This window comes from Ochlerotatus camptorhynchus, unplaced genomic scaffold, assembly GCF_037179485.1.
Source record: "Ochlerotatus camptorhynchus isolate MF236.1 unplaced genomic scaffold, CSIRO-AGI_Acam_v1.1 ptg000577l, whole genome shotgun sequence".
Taxonomy (NCBI): Eukaryota; Metazoa; Arthropoda; class Insecta; order Diptera; family Culicidae; genus Ochlerotatus; species Ochlerotatus camptorhynchus.
The window spans coordinates 389,598-398,795 of record NW_027041058.1 but is presented as its reverse complement, the minus strand read 5'-3'; the positions used below and the strand labels follow the sequence as shown (position 1 = coordinate 398,795).

General features: G+C 43.3%; 1 protein-coding gene across 1 annotated transcript in view; it reads left to right on the top strand.

Annotated features, from left to right (window-relative positions):
* Positions 1–1,912: 1,912 nt before the first annotated feature.
* Positions 1,913–9,198, top strand: part of Rgk2 (Rad, Gem/Kir family member 2) — a 92,884-nt gene continuing 85,598 nt past the window's right edge. Inside the window, exon 1 of the mRNA XM_065236914.1 lies at positions 1,913–3,181. The gene's annotated coding sequence lies outside the window, so the exon portion shown is untranslated. The remainder of the gene's footprint in view (positions 3,182–9,198) is intronic.

Sequence of the window (9,198 nt, the reverse complement as noted above, 5' to 3'; positions counted from 1 at the left end):
AGAACCTCCTTTATCAAACTATTTATGTGGTAGAATTAGCGCAAAATCTGTTTGCATAGCAGTGGTTATGAAAAGAGAAAGTCAATGAAGAGAATCGATCAAAGCGGATAGGACCATTTGAAATGTTCATCGAGGAATATGTTTTATCATAGAGGTAACTCTAAGACTAGTAGGTCCGGAAGAAATGTGCTCAACTTTTTGGCTCAGCTCTGGTACTCTCTTCGGTCCCAAGCTAATCGATTCACCCCTCGAACCATAGGAAAATCCACTAACCCCTCATTTTATCTGTCAAACTTTCATAGCGAATCAAAACAAACATTGTGTAGTGCTAGAATTTTGACTAGAATGGGATACGTTAATCGTTTGCTTGGGACCAACAGGCTAGTCAAGTAGTGAGCCAATTAAAATCGTTAGTTTCGTATTGATTGTTGGTTTTATGCTTCATGAGTCAACTGACAGGCAGAAGTTTAAATTGTAATAAATTGTCCAAAATTTCATCTTGTCACTGGATAATTTTTTTCTTGATTCCTGGGCATCATCAGCTGTTTCCCAATTGCCGGGTAACCAGAAATGGCCGGGAAATGGAAACACTAATTATGACACATTTTTTGTTCAGTTTTGCTCTAGTACTCTATAAAAAAGACGCACCGACAAACCGACATGAATAACCATAGCAAAAACAATAAAAATTCTGACTAAAGCACATTAGTGACATCTGGCTCCGTGTTAGCTAATCCATGAACGCGCATGCAAAAGTTATGAATTGGTTCGTGTCTGATCTATTCTGAACAAATTATTTTTTATCTAGATCAATAAATCCTATGGTTTTGACAGTTTGGATCACTGCACATTTAAATCGGCCGCTTACGATTTTCGGCCAAAAATCAGAATTAAGCGTCATGCCGGTTTGTCGGTGGAAGACGCTCTGAAATCCAATCACTCATGGTGGTAAGCTCAAACCGGTATTATCCTCGGATTAAATCCCGATCAAGAATGTCCGGCTGGTTTGATGTCGACATCAGAGTTAATCAACATAATTCTGAGCAAACATTTTTCAGATCATACAAACAGGGACGGTATTAAAAGTTAATCCGAGTTGGAGCTTACCGCCATCAATGCCTTAAAATTCCAATGAGGTTCAATTGGTACGCACTGAGAGAAATCCAGCTACCCTACTGAAGAGTGCACTCATTTATGATTCGAGTGCACCCGCGCACGTAACGTACTCTTCGTGTGATCCTACATGCCAATCAACCACACACCACCAACCAATTGTTGTCGCTTATCCATTCTCATCTCATCGCAGCGTGACTTCCTCCTACCGCCCTTGCTGTCACTCCTTGATTTTCCACCATCCACCCACCCACAGCACACAAACAAACAGCCATTCACTCGTGTGTCGGGGTCGAGGCTGTTGCGGAACCGCATGCAACAGCCTGTTAGATTCAAATCAGCTGGAGCGGCGAAAACTTTCGGCAAATGCGCACATTTTCTGAGCATAACAGTTCCGTACCACTTCCACCCTAGCGTGCTCTCTCTCTCAACGCCCCCCAAATCCCGTTTTCCGATCTCTCTGCCATTTCCTCTCTTACAAATCTCACCTACCGCGTGACGACGAAGATCGGGAAACAGTAAACCAGTCAGCACGTATTATCCTTCGACTCTCCGGTTCTTGCTCCAGCGCTGCAGGATGCGAACGAGGGGCCATTCGATAGTGGTAAGGAAGTTTCCCGAATGATGTGGCAACTTTGGGAACACATTGATGGGCCCACTTGGCCGCGTTTATCCCGGAGAACCGAAGGCCACGAAGCGAAGCGACACGACGACGACGGCAACAGATCCCTATCTCTCGGGGGCCATCGAAGCCCATCGAGCTGATTCCATCCATCATTCGGTTGCGAGTACACGTACCTACACGGACATTCTAAATCAATCTCTTCCACCAACCGTAACGGCAGTGCAGCGTTGTAAAGCTCTTTTGGCTTGTGCTAAAAAAAAACCCCCCAGTGTAGTTTGATGAAACCCATCCGTGAACAATGTGATGAAGTAATCCCCTGGGACCTGGATGAGAAAAGTTCACCGCTCAAGTGATTTATGTCCTCTTCGTAAGAGTCTATTGGCTTTGTAACAAGTTCGGAAGGAGGAAAAGTAGCTCACTCTTTCCAAGTGCAAATCCCGGATCCATCAATCTATAAACGTATCCTCAAGTGGAGTTTCCTTGTTCGTCTGTTCCTCCCATATTCCTCCAGCTCCCGGAGTCGAGAGGAAAAGTTTCGGGGAAAACCTTGAAAAGTGTGTGCGGCTAGCCTAGGTGGATGCAGTTTCAACGTTGAGCACTCATCGTGCTCTCAGCTGCAGCATCTTGCTCCGCCGCGCTTTGTGCTCGAGTTCAGTGCAAACAAACTGCTCCTCTAGGAAGAAAATCGTCAATAAAATACAACCGTCGTGCTTTCGGAGCGGAAAATAGTTCAACCGTCTTTTTTTTTCGTGTGTGCGAAAACGGACGTTTTTCCTCTCGTCGTAGGTGTTAAGGTTCGACGGGGGGATTATGTAGTGCAGACGTGTGACGTCGACGGCAACGGTGTCGGTGCAGAGGTGCGTTGGGTAAAAGTGCAAAAATAGATGCGATTCTCGTATGTGTGTGTGTGTGTATGCGCCGGGGAGCCGCTCTCGCTCATGACTCACATCGTAATCCTAGTAGCCTGAGGGTAATCGCATCGCTCCACCACCATCCAGTCATCCATGGTTTTCGGCAATTAAATTACCTGTGTGCTGTACGAGAGTAACGATGTCGGCAAGGTGCACGATAAAAAGCCTATCACCCACCCACCAAACCACCGTCAACGGAAGTGTGTAGTGTGAACAATAGGCTTACCACCCCCCTGATCCCATAGCAAAAATAAAAAGAAAAGAAAAATCAAGTATATGATACAAAGAAATACCTAAGAAAAATGTTCTTTGTGAAATCACGCCGACCTTCCTCAGTTCCACTAGCCATCGTCCCCAATCGCCACGAGAATCAGAAGCAGCACCAGTCAACAAGGGACGGCAAATTTTCGTTATGAAGGCACCGAATCTCCGCAGATCAAATTGATAAAATCCGAAAAGGAGATTAAACATCACACACTGACAACCGCACGGATCTAAACCCCCCGGGGGCAGGCAGACGAGAATCGAACAGGTGAGTTGAGTGACACGCTAACGTAGATTAGGAAGGGTGTGGGGGGAGGGGGGGGGGGTACACCATAATCTTGATTGTTGATGCGGTGCCTGCGTGTTTTTTTCTGAATGAATGTCTGACCACCAGAGCACGAACGGCTCCTCCGATGTGATTTCGGTAGGGAAATGAAAAGATGCCTGTGATAGCTACGAGTGGCATCGAGCGAGAGATAACGGGGCTTGATCCTAAGGCTGCTTATTGGATTTTTGGGGACACATTCTTATTTGTTTTTTTTTTTCTGGCTTAGGACGAGGGTGTTGCGTAGATGAGAAAGTCCCATGTTTGATATCGCCTAATTTTTTTGTCAGATGCTGCTCTTTGGTATTTGGAGTCAGAAAGCAAGGGATGGAAATAGTTAAAACCAAGGATTCAGCTAGCAAAAAGTGCTGATCCGGATTAGATTTGCATATTTTTGGGGTAAATGCAGAATTGCTTGTAGATTTTTAAAAAGACGTTGAAAAAGGTAGAGGCAATTTCAAATTTGTATCAATGCGTCACATTTACATTTTGGCTGAATTGCCTTTCCTTTCAAAAATTATCTGGAAGAGCTGACTACAAACTTTAACTTAATGTTGAGTGTTTTCGCACGATTAAATTTGCACCCATGACCTTTGGGGCATTGAGCATTTATGGCGAGGTCCTTCCCCGAAGGGTAATGTTTTGAAACGTTCCAAATATGTAGAATAGGGTGTGTTAGATTTCATATAGGCCACCCGCCAGTTTGATTCATAATCCCAAAACATGAGTCGGAGCTAAAAATAGTAAAGATTGATGAAGGTTTAGAGGTCGCGCACATGGTTTGTAATTTGTATGGGAATTACTATGGAAGAATTTAAAATTTCACTTATATCGCTCTAACTTTGGTTCTAGTAGTCTAGATGCTGAAAAACGAACATGTGGTTGCTATGGCAAAGCCCCGTAGCGTGGGTAGATCACCTTTTCGTGGTACGTTACGGGATGTTAGTTCTGCCGGGAGCGAGGCATTTCGCCAAAGGACGTTTTGCCGAACGACGTTTAGCTGAAGGTCATTTCGCCGAAGAGCAAGCCATTTTCTACGTATGCACCTTAAGAGTTTATAAAACGATCCATAAAATATAATAAAACATCGGAGAAAATCCCTAAAAAAGTGTGGATGATTCATAGAAAATATCAATACTTTCAATATTTTATGTAAAATTTGGCAATACAATTGTAAAAATGTACCGCTAAATTTCTATAGAATGAGCATTGAAATTGTACGAATTAACCATAAACATATTGCAATCCATGAAACATTCAGCAATGAACCTTAAACTAAACAAAGTGATCCATAAAAAATCAAGTTTGCGCACTTAAAAATATAGGCATGATCCATAAATTAAACATATATTATTCTTGTTTAGGACACTATTTTTTTTTAAATTTTGATCCATAAACCTTGAAAAATTACTTCACTGCATATCTACTTAGATTTAATGCCCTGCCCGTGAATTTTAGGTAGAGGTGCGAAGCGACGGGCAAGCGTCTAGAATTAGCTTCCAAAAGAAGATTCTGAAGAAGTTTCCTATGGAAGCTTCATTTAGGAAATTCTTCTAACTTATCCTAGACGCTCGCCCATCGTTTCGCTCTTCTGACAAAAAAAAAACACGGTCAGAACAGTAAACCTGCGCAGCTACGCAGTTATGTAGCAATTTTTCTAGGTTTATGGATCAAATTAAAAAGGGTTCAAAACATGAAAAACATATGTATATCCTATAGACTATAATTTTAAAACACCATAAAAGGAACGTCTACCAATAACTGGAACACCTACCCTAGGTATGATCTATGACTTCTGTTATTAGTTGTCATTCAGTGCGAACGCGTTTTCAATTTGCTCGTAGCCACGTGCGTTTTCGTGGTATAGCATATTCTTTTTTTTGCGTGCTCTTCGTTTTTTTATTCTTGTGTGTTATTTTTGACAAAATGAGCTGCGAAATTTGTTCACTGGAAACTACCGTCGATACGGAATTGTGGAGCTGCATCAGGTGTGCGCGCTCATTTCATGCCTCCTGCGTGGGAGTCTCAGTTCAACGTGGTTCTCTACGGAAAAGGGACAAAAAGATTGATGTGCAATCTTACGTGCTACCGTGCTGCAGTTCTTGCCAAGTGCTCGTCACGTTGGAATTTGATCTTAGATTGCTAATTGATCAGCATAAGGCTTTTGAAAAACAACTGGATACCAACACGCAAGTTTTGCATCGACTTGCAAGCCAGAACGAAAAATCTGATTCAATTCTCGAAGCGATCGCAGTCCTGGAAAGTTCACTGTCCACCTTAATAGAATCGGTGTCAAATGTAAATAACAACACAACGTCGAAAGTAAAAAATGCGGTGTCGACATTGTCGCGCGGTCTTGAAGTCAGCGCTTTAAACAAATCCGATGAGGTCGCTGGCATTAAAAACCACCTGACCTCATTATTCAATATATCCATGGAGACGACGAGAAACCGCATCGAGGACTACGTTCGTGATCTTACGGGGGATTTGTCACGTGAGCTGACGAAAATATGTGATGAAGTGACAAATTTGAGCAGTCTAACCATGGACATGGCTGCGCAATGCACTGAACGGTGTTCTACTTCAAATGTGTTGACTGGAGAGCAATGTCTTGCCGACGCAGTTGGTGGGGACATTTAGAATGAAATTAAATGCCTTGCCTCTGTAATTAATACTATGGACGCACGTTTGCCGTCCCCGCCCAGCCTAATGGGCGAATTGAACAACAATAACTACCGAAATGATGCCGCCGACTCCGGTTGGAGGGTTTTGGGCGACAGGAAGGTGGGGAAAGCTGATTGGACGGAGTACGATGCTCGAAAATCGCTACATCTGAGCCAGGAAAAATTGGCTGCAAAGGCTAGTAAGCGGAGAAAGCAGAAAAGGGCCTACCAAAAATTTTTCAACAAAAACAACAACTCACACAATCATAGAAGAAACAACAACAACAACAAAATCAACAACAACAACTACAACAGAAACAACGACGACTACAACTGCAACACCAATCACGCCAACAACAACCACAACAACAAAAACAACAACAACAACAACAACAACAACAACAACAACAACAACAACAACAACAACAACAACAACAACAACAACAACAACAACAATAACAATAACAACAACAACAACAACAACAACAACAACAACAACAACAACAACAACAACAACAACAACAACAACAACAACAACAACAACAACAACAACAATAACAGCAAACATAACATCAACCACAACAACAACAACAACAATTTTGGCAACAACAACAACAATAACATATCTAACAATTATCGAAACAACAACACTAACCGTAACAGTTTCCACAGCAGTGTTAGTCAGAATAGAAACAACTTACCAACTTACTGCCACCTGATCGAGAGCTTCTTGCGGCAGCAAAAGATCGGTTTTCCAGACCGCCACAGGCTAACTATCGACCCACAATGAAATTCCAACGAGGGGAAATCTTAAACCCCTACCCGGCGTGCGATGTATACCCACGTACCGTTCCAGTGCACTTGCATAACGGGATGGCTGCAACTGCATCATGCGAGGCGTGTGTATGCAGGAATTCGTGTTTTGTACGAAATTGACGCACCCCTTGGAGGAAGACAATGATCCGGCAGACCCCGACATTATCCAGGACTTGACGACTTCTCTACATCAAGGAGAGGCACTCGTTTTTTCTACAAAACTGACACGCTCCATAGAGGAAGAAAATAACGAAGATCACGACACTTTGCAGAACGAAACAAATTCGGAACATGGATCAGGGGTAAATAATTTTGATAATAGTTTTATGAATGCCAGGTTACCATCAACTTCTTCACCTAATCTTCAGACCAGTACAGAAATTTTGGTATATTGCCAAAATGTTAACCGCATGAGAAGCGCCGGTAAAATGAATGAAATTAACAAAAATATATTAAGTTCTACTTACTCTGTCATAATGGCTAATGAAACAAGTTGGGATGATAGTGTGAGAAGTGAAGAAGTTTTTGGTAACAATTATAACGTTTATAGAGACGACCGCAATTTTCAATGGTCTGGAAAAAAATCGGGAGGTGGAGTATTAATAGCTATTTCGACCAAATTGAATTCAAAAATCATTATGGCTACTAAATTTAAAGAATTCGAACATGTATGGGTAAAAGCGCAAGTAGCAGATGAAACTCATGTCTTTACTTCGGTATACTTTCCTCCGAACAATGCTCATAGGGACACGTATGATAAGTTTTTTGCAAAATTCCCTAAATAATCTGTCTCTCTGGGCAAAAAATTTAGGGATCGAGTTTTCACCGCAAAAAACTGAATTGGTAGTGTTTACAAGGAAGCGGTTTCCAGCCCAACTGCGTCTAAATCTTTTGGGCAGAGACATTACCCAATCTTTAACCTTCAAATACCTTGGAGTCTGGTTTGATTCAAAATGCACTTGGGGTACCCATATTACGTATTTGAAACAAAAGTGTCAACAAAGGATCAACTTTCTACGATCAATTTCCGGGACATGGTGGGGTGCTCACCCGGAAGACCTCATTAAACTATATAAAACGACTATTCTTTCAGTTCTTGAGTATGGCTCTTTTTGCTTCTTTTTTTACGTAATAAAATCGTTTTCTTTTCTGCACGGAATCGCGAGTTTTCTTCGTTAACCTTCACGACAAAATCACGGTCATAAGTGGAATTTGGAACAGGGTCCGAAACGGAAGTGTGGCGCAAAACCGGTGTCCAAATTGCAGTTTTAAGGGTCCGAACATTGGTGCCGTGACCAGGATTGTGCCGCGGGAAGTGCTTGTTGGACACCATATTGCCAATCGTTTTGTGCTTTAAATTGGTTCGCTTGCATACGGCCTACCCAGCGTTGGAAGGCAACGACCTGAAGAGCAGTTCAACAACCCTACTGCTTTCGGCCCCGTTGGACGGTGTGAATAGTTTGTATAGCACGCTGCTCGGTGGAAATAATAGCAACCGGAGTGATTGCTGCTGCTGATTGTTCTTGCTGCTTTTTGGATGGTCACGATAAATTCGAGTCCACTGGTGATCGACTGGATGATAGACTCGACCAAGAGTCTGGTACTGGATTGAAAGACCAAAACGGTGGTCCTGTGTATTGGCGATTCAGCAAAGGATTTGTTACCGGAGGCGCGTATTTTGTACATACGGTTGCAATACAAGGCCTGTTCAACCAGGCTCACACGGTGAGTACTGAGTTGAGATTTCACTGTGTCGGCGGATATTTTGCAACCAATTCTTGCTTCTCGGTTCTGCATTGGATGAGTGTTTGGCTACACTGCAAATCGCTGCAAGCTGGTGACGTCATCGCTCTAATCGGATCATTGAGACGCCAGACGAAGGTTCCTGTTGTTCCTGTTGGGAGAAAATAAATACAAGGCCTAATTATTTAGGCTCACAGGTGAGCCTCTTTCCAATCGGTCTATCCGTCTGCTTTGTGGTGCTGTGCTTCGTACTTTTTTACAGTTTTCCGCTGCCGCACGCCACCCTGTTGCGCTATGGGGAAGAAGCTGAAGCCGAAGCTGCAAGCGCGGGACAACATCGTTGAATTTCTCCAGCGCACAGCACGATTTCTGAAGAACTACGACCCGGCGATTCATGCTCTCCAGGTGCAAGCTCGCATCAACAGGCTGGACGAGAAATGGGACGAATTTGAGGACATCCAGTCGCAAATAGAGGAAATGGAGGAGCATGAGGAGAAAACAGATCAACACAAGCAGACCCGAGCCGAGTTCGAGGAGTTGTACTTCCAGGTAAGGGCAGGGTTGAAAGCGAAGTTGCCATCCACCACCTCCCCGTCCTCCCCTCGTTCTGCCTCCACTAGCGCACGTGTGGAGGCATGTGCCGGCATACAACTGCCGAAGATAAATTTGCCAGAATTCAATGGGGAATTTGACAAATGGTTGCCTTTTTTCGACACTTTCAAATCGCTGATCCACACC